Source organism: Bos mutus, chromosome 24, assembly GCF_027580195.1.
Source record: "Bos mutus isolate GX-2022 chromosome 24, NWIPB_WYAK_1.1, whole genome shotgun sequence".
Classification (NCBI taxonomy): Eukaryota; Metazoa; Chordata; class Mammalia; order Artiodactyla; family Bovidae; genus Bos; species Bos mutus.
Genome location: NC_091640.1, coordinates 60,070,335 through 60,088,612, shown reverse-complemented (window position 1 = coordinate 60,088,612; position 18,278 = coordinate 60,070,335).

The window sequence follows — 18,278 nt, the reverse complement described above, 5'->3', positions numbered from 1 at the left end:
CACAATAGTTCTGGTGTATAAAGGGCTGGAAATGAAAGAAATAAAATAGTCTGTCTTTTTGTCCATTTCAAAGAAAAGTTTGAGACAGATGTTTGTGATACAGTGCTCTTCCTCTTCAGGGAGGACATAGTGGTTGAACAAACGGGCCCATTTGGGAATTCTGGCCCTTTGCTTTCCAGGTAGGAGACCTTAAAGATTAAATAATTTTAAGTAAGATTAAATTACTTCATCTTTGCTCCTCCAGCTTCCTCTTCTATAAAGTGGGTTATGATGATGACGAGACTTTTGGTAGCTGCCTCATCAGGTTGTTGTGATGATGGAGTGAGTTGACACGTATGGAGCAGTTAAAATGAGGCAGCCACATAGTAAACATCACACGCTTGTTATTATGTTTACAGATGAAAAGTAGACTCAGACAAGTGGAGAGTTGCTCACCGTTACATGGCGACTCAAAGAGAGATGTGCACTTCCGCACGTCTCGGCAGACCCCTCTTGCCCAGGTCTCCCCCTACCTGGAGCAATACCGTTCTAACCATTCATTATGGCTGCGCTGGGCTTCTGTTGCTGCCCACGGGCTTTCTGTAGTTGTGGGAAAGAGGGGCTGCTCTCCAGCTGTGGTGCATGGGCTCCTCACTGTGGTGGCTTCTCTGTGACACACGGGCTCAGCAGTTGTGATGCATGGGCTTGGTGGGATCTCCCTGGACCAGGGATCGAGCCCACGTTGCCTGCGTTGGTGGGGGGAGTCCTAACCAGTGGGCCGCAGGGAAGCCCACTGTTCTCTCAGTTCTCGATGCTCTCCTCTCACTCTGCACTCACCACTGGTTTGCTCTGTGCCCCTTGGACACTGTTTATTCTTAAACATGTTTCATTGTTGTGGTTCCGTCTGGTCCCTGCCTAACTGACCACAGACCGAATCACTGCGCTCCCGTGTTCGAGGCTTTTATTTCCCTGTCGGAGTCATCCCAGAGATTAGCAGGGCTGGCCAAACTCCTGACAGAGCACACACAGAACAGCTTAACAGAACAGCGTGGTCATGTCCCAGGAACACCTGCAGCAAAGATGGGCAGTGACTGCAAATGTTTATGAAAATGATGCCCGACTTTCCTGCGAAGAAAATGAATCACACAGCGTGCGGCTGATGCCGGCCATTAAGCCAGTCCTTGTGGGCGAGCAATGTTGACCTGTCACGGAGGGAACGGTGATGTTTTAATTCTCCTCACACTCTGCCTGTGAGTTACTATGAGACTGGAGTTAGAGAGTCTTATGTTTGGTCAAACAAGACAAAACCAAATCAGCAAGCGAACAAAAACTGCTCCCTTGCCCATTTTCTAGACCTATTTTTAAAATATTCTGTATTTTGAGAAGATGAAGAATGAATGCCCTTTTCCTCATATATTTCCTCTCTTTCCCCTAGGCTTTGAAAAACCCTTTTCAAGCCCCTCCTATATTCTATGTCCTCAGACCTCTGGTACGCCAAGCTGTGTTTTATAGAACGATTAGGGAGGGCTTATTGTATGCCGGGCCCTTGTCTGAGAGCTTTCTCAGTTAACCCGTTTGGTCCTCACAAGTACCCTGGGGAGCAGTTTCTCTTTACTCCCATTTTAAGCTGGGGCACAGCTCGGGGCAGGGAGTGGCCGGGTGAACACGCTGCAGGCCGGACGGGCCTTGCTGGGCTCACGTGCTCAGCCCCGCCTGAGGGAGCCAGGGGCCAGGAGAGCCCTCCTCCTGCTGCCCTCAGCTGTGCTGTGTCCCTTTCTCCTCCATCCTCCCGTCTCCTTCCTTCTGAGCTTCTCTTCTGTGAACACTTTCTACTCGATGGGCAATGACAGGGTCTTCCTGGGATCTTTCCACCACTTCCTGTTCATCTGTCTCTGCCTGAGTCTGAATAAAGAAGGTGAGGAAACTGTAAATACAGACCTCCAGTCTGACGGAAGCATCTCAAGGATTTTGGCTTTCCTCTCAGAAACATAATTCCCAGTTTTTTTCCTTGCATTTTCAGTAAGACATTTTCAGGAGGGAAGGAGAGAAGGGGGGAGGGAGGGAAAGAAAGAGAAAGGGACTGCTGAGTAATGGGAGGTATTTGAGAAGCTCTGAAATCTCATGATTAAGCCTGTCATTGATTACCTTTTCATTGCTTGTTTAAAAAATTGGACTGAGACTATTGAGGAACTCCCCCAAATGATTTGTGGCCGAGGGTCAGATTCCCACACCATTTCTTTTTACGGTAGGAAAGCAAAAATATTAAAGGAGGATGAAAAACTATATGGTTTAAAATTCTATAAGCAGAGAGTGAATTCTTGTCCTTTTTTTTTTTTAAAATGGGTTCTTAGATTGGACTCCAATATTATTCCAATGATACTAAAAAAAAATCTACCTCAAAGCAGATGTCAAAAATGCATTCTGGGAAATGTTTTTTCAAAACTACATTGACTAATTTTAAATCAATGCTATTTGACATTAAAGAAAATGAGTATGTACAGAAGTCTAGATGGATGACATCTTAGTAACACTGTTTATTCTGTAAGCTCCCATAGTGTGACAGATACTGTATTGATTGGGAAGGGCGGATTCTCTATGCTAAAGCAAATCCAGTCTAATTTAGACACAAGTAATAATCAGTGCTAATACGGTCATGTTGCCCAGTGCCCCCGGCGAAATACGATTTTTTGGTTTCAGTTGATCTCCCATTTAGTAAAATTGTACAGGATGAAGAGTGAGTTTTCAGCATCCACAGTACAGTTCTTATAAACATGAGTTGAGACACTGGTACGACTTTGCATCGGGTGCAGTTCTCAAGGTTGTCTCACATGCTGTTTTTTGGAATATAGGAAAACTAGGCTGAAAAGGGCATACTTAACCGATAATAGGAGAAAGAAAATTGGAAAAAAATGATTAAAATCTTTGACAGGGAGTTGTCATCTCTTAATCTATGTAACACCCTTTAATTAATTTGGGTACTTTAGGAAACAATAAAGCACTGTCGTGTTGAAAGAATTCAATCTAGCAGTTGAAAGTGAAGCGTAGACAAACTATTGCTTAGCATTTACAAGTGAAATTTAGACAGCGTGTAATAAGTAAGAGAATTTTACAGAACATCAGATTGATAGAAACAGCTCACAGAGCCTTGAATTTAGGAACTTTTACCGGGAGAGAGGTAGGGAGGAGCGGGGGCTGGGGAGGCTGAAACCTATCACGATGGAACAGTGGCTCTTGCTGGCTAGGTGTTATAATGCAGCATAGATTTATTAAGTTAAAGGAAAAAAAGAAAACAAATTCCAGAGAGACTCAGCATGGGCTTTCGTAGACCCTCAATCCCGAGCTACATCATTTTCAGGGAAGTCTGGGTAGAGAGGAGACAGGGCAGCAGCCGTGGTGGATGGAGCAGAGATCACTGACACACAGATTACTGGGATTGTACGGTCAGAGTGTGATTCACAGAGCAGTGAACGCTCCACACCAAGGAACGAGGCTTCGGACACGCCGCGAGCAGCTCAGGACGGAAGGAGATCCAGGTTGTGCCACCGCAACACTGAGTGTTCTCGTGGGCCCTGCCCTGGCAGGGCTGACGAGGGGGCACCAGGGGGCTGGAGCCCCCTCCAAAGGGTCGTCTAAGTTCTCACCCTGCTTCCTCGGCGCGGACCTGAGTCTGCTGGCTGCATCTTTCGTGGCCCACTCCGCAGCTGATTCTTGACCTGCTCAAGGCTAGCGCTTGTTCCTACTTCTCTGACTGGACAGAGCCGCTGTGTGCCCTCCACACTCCATGATTTAGTTTTAAAAACCCGCTAGCTTACTAAGCTTCGGCTCACTCACATGTTTTCTGAAGTAAAACATCATGTCAGTTTCATACTTTTGCTTAGGGTGGATGCTGTGGGCAATCATTATGTGTAGTGACTGGTGCTGATTGTGACGCTGGATAAAAGGGAAGAGCAGGAAGCAATAAAACTGAATGGTAATTATAAAGTTGTGGTTTTAGTTCGTAGGTAAACCAACCGCTTATTCACAAGCCTTATCCTTAGCTACAAAATCAGCAGCTTAATGGTTTCCTCTCTTCTTTCCAGCTGCTTTAGAGAAAGTTAACTTGCCTAGAAGAAGGGGAAGAAAAGTTGCAAATGTTTAAATTCATAGAAGATATTTCCTCCTTTGCTGATTGTTAATGTTTATAAACTGAGGACAATAAACAAATGAAAATAGTAGAAAGACACGTCTCTATCTGTGCAAAAGAACAGTCAAAACCAAAATATAGTTGGAGCATATTTCCTCTAGTATTTTACAGAGTGTGTGTTAAATAGATGAATCATGGACAGTTTTATTTATGAATTATAGGCCCTTTTACAGTTACTTGTTATATCTATGAAATATGGCTATTTATAAAAACATATTTAGAAATATATGCATATATTTGACATGTGTTTATAAATATGCTTGCATTTATATATTTGCTATATTTCATTGACATATCACATTTAGCAAACATGAATTTTTATTCATAATTATAATGTATTCTATGCATAATTCCTATTAGGTCTCTTGTAATCAAAAGCTCACAGTGTGATGATCTTTTTCAGAATCCTAGCTCCCATGCTGAGTAGTAATATTTCTCTGAGATGTAGAAATAGTTTGTTTTTTTTTTTAAATGTAATTTGCAGTTCTAACCATGTAGTTTTCTTCTAATAGCAGCTTTTCTCAAAGACACAGAGCAAAGGTCAACAGAAATGCCTGGGTAACTAGAAAGTAATTAGAGAAAGTCTCATTAATTTGCCTATTTAATTTTTTTTCACTTGTAGTGACATTATTTTTTCCAGTAAAACACTAATTTCTAATTTAACAAATAGTATCAGGCAGTGGAAAATGAGGTGGAGAGATAAAAAGAGAATTTGAAAAGCCATAAAGTAGCTCATAAAGAACCAGTAGTTTTCCTTTTGGCTGGAAATTGCCAGTGGCTTACCCTGCAGCTATTATCAGATGTGCTCAAAAGAATATTCTTGAAAGAGAAATGAAATATGTTTAATTATGGCTTGAAGCTTACGTAGGAAATCACTCTTCTGTTCCATGGAGCTCTAGAACTACTGATGTTAATGTAACATTGCACTTCATAAATCTTTTTTTTTCTTTATGTTACATCCAGATTCAGGTCATGATGGCATGGTCTTAAAACCATATTAATCCCAAATCAATATGCTTCTTTTGTTGTCTTAGAAATTAAGCACAGTAAGCATGCTATTATATAGATTTTTAAAAAGTGGCTTAGAAAGTGAGCTCATTTTATGATATGGACTTTACTGAAAGTGGAATTTATAACTATTCAGATGAAAACCACTGTTTAAAAAAATTCACTGATACTAAACAAACCAAATTCACTCTTTCCTGTGGAACTGTTAATTTCATGTTACCACGTGCACCTCTGAAGAAGCAATACTTAGGATAGCTTGTATTTTGAGAGACCTACAAATCTGCGATAGAGCTGAGCATTGTCCTAGTTATGAGCTGCATGATGACACAGTGAAGTCTTTAAGCCTGATTGCCGGGGATGCAGACGTAGTCTGACTGCACTTCCCTTTTGGAACCTGCAAGTAGGGGATGTGCCCTGGTCATAGTAGTGAATTTCAAAGATAATAAGAGAGAATTTATGAATTTAATTAAGTGAAGCGTATCTCCGTGTTCAATGGATTGTATCACACTGCTCCTGCGTGTTCTGAATTTGCTGAGTTAATTTTAAAAATAATAAGAGAGAATATTATGAATTTGATTAAGTATCTCCGTGTCAGTGGATCGTATTGAGAATATTATGAATTTGATTAAGTGAAAGCGTGTCCTCGTGTCAGTGGATCGTATCACACTGCTCCCAAGCGTGCTCTGAGAATATTATGAATTTGATTAAGTGAAGCGTATCCTGTGTCAGTGGACCGTATCACACCCCGCGTGCTCTGAGAATATTATGAATTTGATTAAGTGAAGCGTATCTCCGTGTGTCAGTGGATCGTATCACACTGCTCCCGCGTGCTCTGAAATATTATGAATTTGATTAAGTGAAGCGTGTCCTCGTGTCAGTGGACCGTATCACACTGCTCCCGCGTGCTCTGAGAATATTATGAATTTGATTAAGTGAAGCGTATCCTCGTGTCAGTGGACCGTATCACACTGCTCCCGCGTGCTCTGAGAATATTATGAATTTGATTAAGTGAAGCGTATCCTCGTGTCAGTGGACCGTATCACACTGCTCCCCGCGTGCTCTGAGAATATTATGAATTTGATTAAGTAAGCGTATCTCGTGTCAGTGGATCGTATCACACTGCTCCCGCGTGCTCTGAGAATATTATGAATTTGATTAAGTGAATATCCTCGTGTCAGTGGACCGTATCACACTGCTCCCGCGTGCTCTGAGAATATTATGAATTTGATTAAGTGAAGCGTATCCTCGTGTCAGTGGATCGTATCACACTGCTCCCGCGTGCTCTGAGAATATTATGAATTTGATTAAGTGAAGCGTATCCTCGTGTCAGTGGATCGTATCACACTGCTCCCGCGTGCTCTGAGAATATTATGAATTTGATTAAGTGAAAGCGTATCCGCGTGTCAGTGGACCGTCTGAGAATATTATGAATTTGATTAAGTGAAGCGTATCCTCGTGTCAGTGGACCGTATCACACTCCCGCGTGCTCTGAGAATATTATGAATTTGATTAAGTGAAGCGTATCTCCGTGTCAGTGGATCGTATCACACTGCTCCCGCGTGCTCTGAGAATATTATGAATTTGATTAAGTGAAGCGTGTCCTCGTGTCAGTGGACCGTATCACACTGCTCCCGCGTGCTCTGAGAATATTATGAATTTGATTAAGTGAAGCGTATCCTCGTGTCAGTGGACGTATCACACTCCCGCGTGCTCTGAGAATATTATGAATTTGAGAATATTATGGACCGTATTTGAGAATATTATGAATTTGATTAAGTGAAGCGTATCCTCCGTGGACCGTCAGTGGAATTTGATTAAGTGGCGTATCCTCGTGTCAGTGGACCGTATCACACTCCCGCGTGCTCTGAGAATATTATGAATTTGATTAAGTGAAGCGTATCCTCGTGTCAGTGGACTGAGAGAATATTATGAATTTGATTAAGTGAAGCGTGTCCTGGACGTATCACACTGCTCCAGTGGAGAATATTATGAATTTGATTAAGTGAAGCGTATCTCCGTGTCAGTGGATCACACTGCTCCCGTGCTCTGAGAATATTATGAATTTGATTAAGTGAAGCGTATCCTCGTGTCAGTGGACTGAGAGAATATTATGAATTTGATTAAGTGAAGCGTGTCCTCGTGTCAGTGGACCGTATCACACTCCCGCGTGCTCTGAGAATATTATGAATTTGATTAAGTGATGTCCTCGTGTCAGTGGACCGTATCACACTGCTCCGCGTGCTCTGAGAATATTATGGATTAAGTGAAGCGTATCCTCGTGTCAGTGGACACACGTGCTCTGAGAATATTATGAATTTGATTAAGGGAAGCCTATCCTCGTGTCAGTGGACCGTATCACACTGCTCTCTGAATTTGAATTTGATTATCTTCTTCAGTGGACGTATCATCACCTGTTGCCCTTTTGCAATCTTCTTCTATCATTTACTTCCACTATTTAAAAAAAAGTTCTCGTGTGCTTTTTAGACATTGTGGTAACTCACCATTCTTAGTATTGATCAGATAATGCCAAACTAGTTAGCTATTAAATTTTGGAAAAATGCAGTAATTTCCTGACCCTTTCTTTCTTTCTTTTATTTTTTTTCCATAGTGGGCATACTTTTAGAATGGATTATTGAATAAAAGTTTTGGAACACTCAGCAAGGGGTGTGGTGACCGGGAGCCAGCATTAGCGTAGCTCTCCCTCATCAGACAAAAGCTCTGCAGGAGACGCCTCATTTTGTCACCCGCACCACTGTAGCTCCAGCCCCGGGGGGTGCCTCTCACCTGGCATGCGCTCAGGGAATCTTTTGAAAGGATACATGAACGTATCAGGGCAATGCAAACTAGGATCAATTACTGTTTTGATATTCAGGTTACTCATTTGATAGAATGCAGGATACTATGCATAAAATATACCTGGATTTCAGCATGACCTTGATTGATTTTTACTAGAATCTTTTGTGGTGAGACAAGTAGGTGTTAGATCACAGCTTAGTTAGTTTGGCCCACAGTGGTCACTTAAAAAATACTTGTGGAAAAAAAATGAAAGCTCCTGAGAGAAGCAGTATGGCATACTGTGCTCCTACTTAAACTTTTTTTCATTGATATGATTGAACACATTTGTAAGTTAGCAGACCTAACACAGTTCACAAAGAGTTTAGTGGTCTGATGGAATAGCTTGAAAGTGAGAAGATGAACTATTAAAAGGATACTGCTTGGCTTCAAAAAGTGTAAAAACAATGCAGGCTGACAAAGATATAACCCTCCAGTAGTTATATACTGTAAATTAGACTTGAGATATTGCTTATTGAAAACTCAATTATGAATCAACAATAATGCGATAGGGCTAGTAAAATACAAGTGTGATTTGGGGCTGTGTTAATAAATGCTTAACTCGGATCTGCAGTTCATGAAGCCTCTGACATTGTATGCACAGTGCATGCATGTGTATTTTGGTTTTTAGGAGAAAGGATTTATACCTTTTATTAGATTCTTAATGAGAACAGAGACTCACAAAATACTTAGATCTACTAGCTTAGAAGAAGATAGGTAACAGTCCTTTTTTGTACACAGGTCAGGTCAAAGTACAGTTGTACCGTTATAATCCATTCTTGGAAATACATTTGGAGAGCTACAGGGATGAACAGACAGCTCCAGGAGGCAAGCTGGGATAGTGAAGGGTGTAAAAACCACGACCTGTAAAGGTAGGACTGAAGCAACTGGAGGCTAGGCTTGGAAAGAAAAGATTTTAGAGATGTTGCAAATGACTTAAAAATATTTGTTTTGGATTAGGAAAAGGCAAAAATACTGATAGCATCTAGTGTGCTGCGCTCACTCGCTCAGTCGTGGCCAACTCTTTGCGACCCCATGGACTGTGGCCCGCCAGGCTCCTCTGCCCATGGAATTTTTCAGGCAAGAATTACTGGAGTGGGGCCATTTGCTTTTCCAGAGGGTCTTCCCAACCTAGGGATCAAACCCATGCCTCCTGCATCTCCTGCATGGGCAGGCGAGTTCTTTACCATAAGTGCCACCTGAGAGCCCAATAGTATCTAGTCCTTGAATATTTTAAAATACACCATTTAAAAAAATGCACATTTGTAGGTGATTTAGAGAAATTTTGTACACAAGTACATATGCACAAAGGTACATATACAAATAAAGTTACAAAGCTATTTTGTTAATTGCCACAAATTGGAAATATCCTAAGGGTTTATCATAGGTTGTATCCTTGCTACAGCGTCATGCAGCAGTTAAAATTAAAGAGACAGATCCATAAACTTTAATGCAAAATATCACCAAGGTCTATTAAGTGAAAAAAACATGTTGTATATAATATGTATGTATTATAATTTATGGGAAAGCTCCACAAAACAGTGTATTTCCTTGTGTGCATAAAGAGATAAAGACCTGGAATAATTGATAACAAGCTTATCATAGTGGTTCCCTCTGTAGGATTCAGGGAAGGTCAAGGGGCTTTTTATTTGTATAAATTTTATTTTTTATGTAAAATATTTTAAGATATCTTTTAAATAACTGGTAAGTAGAAGTTATAAATGAATAAAAGTAGATAAATAAAATTTTAGAGGATTTATATGTGGAAAAGTGATTAAATTTCTTTTTCTGTATAGTTACAGAGGTGAAATAGGGTAAGTTGTATTAGAATGCATATTTAAATTTTGTATAAGGAAGCGTTTTCTAGGATTAGAAAGGTTTTAAAATGAAATTGGTTACTAATAACTTACTCCATCTTCATTCCAATGGTTCAACACTTCCAAGAGTTAAAACAGAGTTTAGATAACTTGCCTCCTAAGGTGTTTTTAAAAATAATCACCCTGTTTAATGAGAAAGATTCCTTCTGAAATAATTTTAAATTTTATGAGTTTATGATTCTATGGGTAGATAATGTCTAAGTACCTGTTTAGCTATAAATTCCAAAATTCTAATTTAGAATTCCTTGACCTCGAGGCATACCACTGGTCATTCAGGAGGTGATTTTATGTGCTACATAAACATGCCATTAATAATATTGAATAACTAAATGAAATCATTGGGGGAAATTGTTATTGTCCTTTATAGTACTTTTGAATAAAGTCGAGGAGAAAATTGCTAACATTTTTCTAGTATTTGATATTTTCCCTTTTTAACCAACTGAGAAAAGCTCTTAGGCTTTGAACTTCAGTTATCAATAATATATATCTACCTATAATGTTATGTTTTCTTGTATGTGTTGTAATTACCTTCTGGTTTTTGGTAGTTGTGGCACAAAATATTGGCTACCTACTCTAAATTCATTTTCTCTTCTTCTTTACTAAAGGAGGCTCTTTGTTAATTGGCGGCAATACATCCAGTCTAACCTTCCTTACAACTGGGTGTGATCGTGTGTCCTGGTTCTGGCTAGTGAGACGAGCAGAAATGCCAAGTGTGGCATCTAGGAACGGTGCTTAAGGAGCGCTGGTTCATCCGAGAGGGGCGCCCTTCTCTGTCGCAGCTCTGGTCTTCCTTTCTGCTGCTTATATGGATGAGATGGCTAGAGCAGCAGTGACTGAATTAGACCGTGAAACATCTGAGAACAAATGACGCAGGCTGAGAACGGCAAGGCGGAAAAGTAAGACGGATGCCGATCCCTGTGACCAGTGCACTGCCACAGCCAACCCCTGACTGCTTTTTTATGAGACATTTATCCATTCAAGTGGCTGTTGGTTTAAGTGGGTATATAAAGGAACACCATCCTAACAGATACACAAAGTATTGTTGGTTTTCTAATTATATTAGTGATACAAAGTTTACTTCTATAATAGATTTATTTCATTGGGATCCATTGGATTCAATTTTAGTTTTGGAGTTTATTTTTTGAACAAGTTTAACTATTTGTAAGGACCGGTTTGTTGTTCAGTCACTAGGCCGTGTCTGACTCTTTGCAGCCCCGTGGACTGCACAGCCAGCTCCTCCCCTCAGGAAGCTCCGTCAGAGGGCAGACAGAAGAGGCAAAAACTGCAATCCCATGGCCTCCAGAACGAAAACTGCAATCATGGAAATCTAACCAAAATGATCACATGGGTCCCCGCCTTGTGTAACTCAGTGAAACTATGAGCCATGCCCTGCAGAACCACCCAAGACGGACGGGTCACGGTGGAGAGTTCTGAGAAAATGTGGCCCACTGGAGAAGGGAATGGCAAACCACTGCTGCATTCTTGCCTTGAGAATCACATGAACAGCATGAAAAGATAAGGACTGGTACTTTATGACTTTTATTCTTTCTTCAAAAGCTTCCAAAGAACAAAGAGAAAATTTGCCATATCTATCAAATAGAAAAAAGCTCATTTAATCTTGTAATTAGGTCCATTAAATATTTTGTAAATATAAAATATGAGATCTTAGTGATCTTATTCTTATCATTACTTTTTATATCTTGGAACATCATACTAGTTTATCATCTTAGGAATTATTTAATCATTACTCACCAATTATTAACAATGAGACCAAAAAAGACTGAAATGATAAGAAAGCATGAGAACAATAGAATCCCTTAAATTTGAAGCCCTCTGAAAATGACATGGGAATACCAGAGATGGGAATACCAGACCACCTGACTTGCCTCTCGAGAAACCTATATGCAGGTTAGGAAGCAACAGTTAGAACTGGACATGGAACAACAGACTGGTTCCAAATAGGAAAAGGAGTACGTCAAGGCTGTATATTATCACCCTGCTTATTTAACTTATATGCAGAGTACATCATGAGAAATGCTGGGCTGGAAGAAACACAAGCTGGAATCAAGATTGCCGGGAGAAATATCAATAACCTCAGTTATGCAGATGACACCACCCTTATGGCAGAAAGTGAAAAGGAACTAAAAAGCCTCTTGATGAAAGTGCAAGAGGAGAGTGAAAAAGTTGGCTTAAAGCTCAACATTCAGAAAACGAAGATCATGGCATCTGGTCCCATCACTTCATGGCAAATAGATGGGGAAACAGTGGAAACAGTGTCAGACTTTATTTTTTGGGCTCCAAAATCACTGCAGATGGTGATTGCAACCATGAAATTAAAAGACGCTTACTCCTTGGAAGGAAAGTAATGACCAACCTAGATAGCATGTTCAAAATCAGAGACATTACTTTGCCAACAAAGGTCCGTCTAGTCAAGGCTATGGTTTTTCCTGTGGTCATGTATGGATGTGAGAGACTGTGAAGAAAGCTGAGCATGGAAGAATTGATGCTTTTGAACTGTGGTGTTGGAGAAGACTCTTGAGAGTCCCTTGGACTGCAAGGAGATCCAACCAGTCCATTCTGAAGGAGATCAGTCCTGGGATTTCTTTGGAAAGAATGATGCTAAAGCTGAAACTCCAGTACTTTGGCCACCTGATGCGAAGAGTTGAGTCATTGGAAAAGACTCTGATGCTGGGAGGGATTGGGGGCAGGAGGAGAAGGGGACGACAGAGGATGAGATGGCTGGATGGCATCACTGACTCGATGGACGTGAGTCTGAGTAAACTCCAGGAGTTGGTGATGGACAACTCCTGGCATGCTGCGATTCATGGGGTCGCAAGGAGTTGGACACGACTGAGCAACTGAACTGAACTGAAAATGACATAATAATGAATCATTCTTCAACTGTCTTATGTTGCTGAGAGTATTGTATCATATTTTAAGAATTGTATTAAGACTGAAGACATCATCCTTGTGGTCTGCTTTTAGTTTTCATTGAAAAGGTTGAGAATTCTGAATTTTACATTTCTGCTCAAAATGGCAAGCGGAAGGAATAGAAGAAACTGGTTCAAAATTATAGGAGGAATCAAAGGATAAATCCGAAGAGGCAGATCATAAATTGTTCATATAAGCAAAATTTGAGATTATTAGTTTTCAGATGGAGCTATCTAGCATGAATTTCCCTAAATTTAAAAATCACTGAGTGAACAGTTTATTTCTAAGGACACACAAAAAAATAGGGCATTGTTATTCAGTTTGTCTGGAGAAGGCAATGGCACCCCACTCCAGTACTCGTGCTTGGAAAATCCCATGGATGGAGGAGCCTGGTGGGCTGCAGTCCGTGGGGTCGCTAAGAGTTGGACACGACTGAGCGACTTCACTTTCACTTTTCACTTTCATGCACTGGAGAAGGAAATGGCAACCCCCTCCAGTGTTCTTGCCTGGAGAATCCCAGGGACAGGGGAGCCTGGTGGCTGGCGTCTCTGGGGTCACAGAGTTGGATACGACTGAAGCGACTTAGCAGCAGCAGCCAGTTTGTCATTCAACCAAGAAAGACCTGAGTAAGCCTCTATTTTGTGGAAAGACTCACAAGCATGTATGACAGCATTATTTCATCTTTTATGATGCTTGTATATCAAATTTACTTGCTCAAATGAGGTTTATTATGTTTAAATTCTTATGAAATTTTAAATAGTTTAAAATTTTTATCTTTATTCTTCTGTAATTTATTTGTAAAATGATCTAACACATAAAAAAGTAAAAAGGGCCCATTGGACTTAGAGAATAAACAATGATGAGTATTTTTCCCTGGGTTCTTAGGGGTAAGTGGAAATAGCTAGCTAATCAGATAATAAATATGAAGTTAATAAAGTGCTAGTTAATAAATAGCATTTTTTGTTTTAGAAAAAAATAGAGGAAACCAAAAACAAGGAAACCAGTTCAAAATTACAGAGTGAATCCAAAGATAAATTAGGTTTAACATTTATAAGTTGGGAAACATCTATCATCAAAATCTATTTTCTTCATTCTGACTTTGACATCATTTTTAATGATGTTGTTTTACATTGATTGATATTCTTCCTCTATTAAAATTTTTTTTTATTATGAGTAGTTATTGTTTAATGAGTATGGATTTCAATTTGGGAAGATGAAAAATTCTGGACCTGAATGGTGGTGATAGCCCAGTGATGTAAATGTACTTAATGTTGCTGAACTTACATTTGGTTATAGATGGCTAAAATCATCAATTTTATGTTTACTTATATTTTCCCACAATGTAAAAAAATTAAAAAAAAAATCTTACTTCCTCTGGCATATGAAAACTCAAATTGTTTCCAATAGAATGTTTTAATTAATGACTGCTTCCATTTTTACTAATGCCTTTATCTTGGGTGTTCTATGTGTTTTTGGACAGAATTACTATTAAGTGGATATTGTACTGTATGAATATACTGATATAGGAGAGCAGATACAGAATGTATGATAGAGTCTTAAATCATTTCATTTTGACACATATACAGTAGAGCCCATATCAATGTAAGCACAATATATTATACTATTTTCATTTAATATCTATCTATATCTTTCTATATTAACTTCTAATTAAACTCACACCCCAATGATGTACCTTAATTCCTGTCCTTTTTTTTTTGGGACTATTGTTTTGTACAATGTGAGGGTCAAGGAAATGAATCCACGTGCACGGCTGAGATAACTGATTTTGGTGAGTGGTTTCTTTTGTGCTTCTTCAGCTTCTGAGTCAAGTTGCATATAACAAGATTCTGAGCTCTTCTTACACTTGAGTACTTAGGATCCAAGACCTCTGGAGCACAGACTTTGCATCTGTTCCTTACTTGCCTGGTTTCCCACAGGTTTAATTTCATCCCATATTATCCACATGGCCATTCACACCTACATCTGGTAATATTTTATATTTTGGTTTCTGGAATTTGATAGAGGAGCCATGAAGTCCTCCAAAAAACTCATTTATAAGAATTCAAACAAAGATAATTTTGATTAAGACCAGGAAGCATGAGAACAAAAGAGCTAAGGGAGAGATAAAACCATGTCTACTTCAAAATTAAGTTTCTCTTGATCTGCTAAGGTTTATTATACACAAGTTTCCTGATAAACTACTTTCTTTAAGAATACTGCATTATGCTAAGATGTGGAGAGTTTGCATAATGAACTGTGACACAGGAAAAGTGTTTTATATGTTTCCTTTGAAATTTCTTTCTATTTGTATGCTTAATGTTACTGTCACATTTTTAAGTAGACTCCAGTTTTTCCTAGGAAATTGAAATGTTTTTGTGCTCTATTCATTGCAGGGATTTTCCTGCAAATTAAAACAAAAAACAAAAAACATTTCTACCAATGGAGTCCTTTCAGAACACCTACAGAGGATATAAAAAATATATTGTAGGGCATTGTATTGATGTCAACAGAACTGTGGGTTTTCACCCTGGTGTGATGTCAGAACAATGCAGGGCATCTTTCACTGTGCCAACTCACTGGAATAAAAGATCCATTCAGAGAGGGGCCCTTGGATGGTCTCAGTTTTTCAGAGTTTTTATGCATGGCCACACAAGCTTATAACTTTAAATTTCTCTTACAGTTCATTATATTCTCTTCCTATTGCCACTGCACTTTCAAATTGAAAAGTGAATATTTTTATATATAGCAGCTGAAATGTAGTGTTCGTTCTTTGCTTAAAAAAATAAACATGTTTTATAGAATGATTGTATCCCAAGGCTAGGGTTAGCACATTTCATTCACACTGCCTTCCAACATCCCTGGTGTTGATTGACAGCAAAGTGTAGACTTCATAGATCCCATAGTACAAATTCTAAAACCCCTAATGTAACTGATAAACAGACGTGAGTGTGGATGGTATTATTGATGCTTTGGGGATGAAATTAAAACATTTTACATTTAGATGTACTGAATAAGCATAGAGCATTTCACTGTAGGTGGTTGGGGCTTAAGGAGAAGAAAGAAAAGCTTAAGGAGAAAATAAAGCATTTTGCTTTCATTCCAGGAATTCTTCCTCTTCTCCCAATGCTTCATCTTGTTCCTGTTAAAATTTTATTTCCCTACTTATGAAAGTCAGTTGTGATTATTGAAGAAGTTGGGAAATACAAATAAAGGGAAAAAAAATTAAACTACCTTGGAACACCCTTTCCTGCTCCACTCAGAGACATCATCATTAATGTGTTTGTGTGTCTTTTTTGGAGGATATATGTTGCAAAAATAGGTCATACTAAACATGTGAAAATTGTAACCTCATTCTAAACCATGGACCTTTTCCTATTTAAGTAAATATTCTAAAGCATCATTTTTAATGAAAGTATTTCATTATAGATGAACCATAGGTTTTAAAGTGGTTGCATGGTTATAACACTTATTTTAACTTTTTGTTTATTGCTGTTACATTTTTGCATTCTACACCCCCTTTCAGCTGAATCACTGTGTCTCTGCCCCATTCATATTCCCCAGTTGATCACTGTTGAGTTATTCCTGTTTATTTCCATATTATAAACAAAACTGCCATAATCACTCTGGGCACACATCCTTGTGCACATGTTGGGTATTTACATAAGATGCTTCCTGGAAGAGAAATATCTGAGTAACAGTGTGTGTGGCCTTTTAGATTTTAACGGATATTGTCAAATTGTCATTCAAAAAGTTGTATCAGTTTATACCCTCCCCCCAAACAGTGTGGATTCCATTTTTTCCACACCTGCTTGAACATTATGAAAATGCAAGTGTTAGCTGTTCAGTCGTGTCTGATTCTTTGTGACCCCATGGACTGTAGCCTGAGATGGTCCTCCATCCACGGGATTCTCCAGGCAAGAATACTGGAGTGCGTTTCCATTTCCTTCTCCAGGGGATCTTCCCAACACAGGAATTGAACCTGGGTCTCCTGCATTGCAGGCAGACTCTTTACAATCTGAGCCACCAGGGAAGCCCCCTTGAACGTCATAAATAATAAAATTTTACTAATGTTATAGGCAAAAAGTCACATATAACTTAATTTTCACTGCCTTAATAATTAAACAAATTAAACACTTTTCAATGTTTACTGTATACTGTATTTCCATTTCAGTGGATCATTTTCTCTTGGAAACATTTGTGTATTTTCTACTAAACTATATCTCTTTTGTTGATTCATAGAAACTTTTAACCTTTTGTTTTTTGTACACCTGGTAAATATGCTCTTTAAATCAATCATTTAACTTTTAATTTTACTTGTATTTTATTTTTCCATACAAACATTTAAAATTCTAGTTTAAATTTTAGTCCTTTATTTGATGAGTTCTAGGTTTTATGCCTTGACTAAGAAAGGCCTTCTCTTCTAAAAATTTATGGAATAGTTTTCTGTGTTTTCTTCTAGGGCTTTCCTGTGTAGATATTTAATCCATTTGATATTAGTTTTGGCTTAATGGTATGAGAAAGGAGGTCTAACTTTCTTTTTCCAGAAATATCCTATTGTCTCCAAGTCACTTCTATTTTATTCCATCTTTTGCTGCTCCTTTAAGTACCAACTTAAGATGCTGAACAGTCAAATCTGTTTCAATTTCCCTATTCTGTTTCTTATTCAAATAATACACTGCTTTAATTTTTATAACCCCAGTTGAGCTATTTCAAATCCTGAAAGATGATGCTGTGAAAGTGCTGCACTCAATATGCCAGCAAATTGGGAAACTCAGCAGTGGCCACAGGACTGGAAAAGGTCAGTTTTCATTCCAATCCCACAGAAAGGCAATGCCAAAGAATGCTCAAACTACCGCACAATTGCACTCATCTCACACGCTAGTAAAGTAATGCTCAAAATTCTCCAAGCCAGGCTTCAGCAATATGTGAACTGTGAACTTCCTGATGGTCAAGCTGATTTTAGAAAAGGCAGAGGAACCAGAGATCAAATTGCCAACATCCGCTGAATCATGGAAAAAGCAAGAGAGTTCCAGAAAAACATCTATTTCTGCTTTATTGACTATGCCAAAGCCTTTGACTGTGTGGATCACAATAAACTGTGGAAAATTCTGAAAGAGATGGGAATACCAGACCACCTGACCTGCCTCGTGAGAAATCTGTATGCAGGTCAGGAAGCAACAGTTAGAACTGGACATGGAACAACAGACTGGTTCCAAATAGGAAAAGGAGTACGTCAAGGCTGTATATTGTCACCCTGTTTATTTAACTTATATGCAGAGTACATCATGAGAAATGCTGGACTGGAAGAAACACAAGCTGGAATCAAGATTGCAGGGAGAAATCTCAATAACCTCAGATATGCAGATGACACCACCCTTATGGCAGAAAGTGAAGAGGAACTCAAAAGCCTCTTGATGAAAGTGAAAGTGGAGAGTGAAAAAGTTGGCTTAAAGCTCAACATTCAGAAA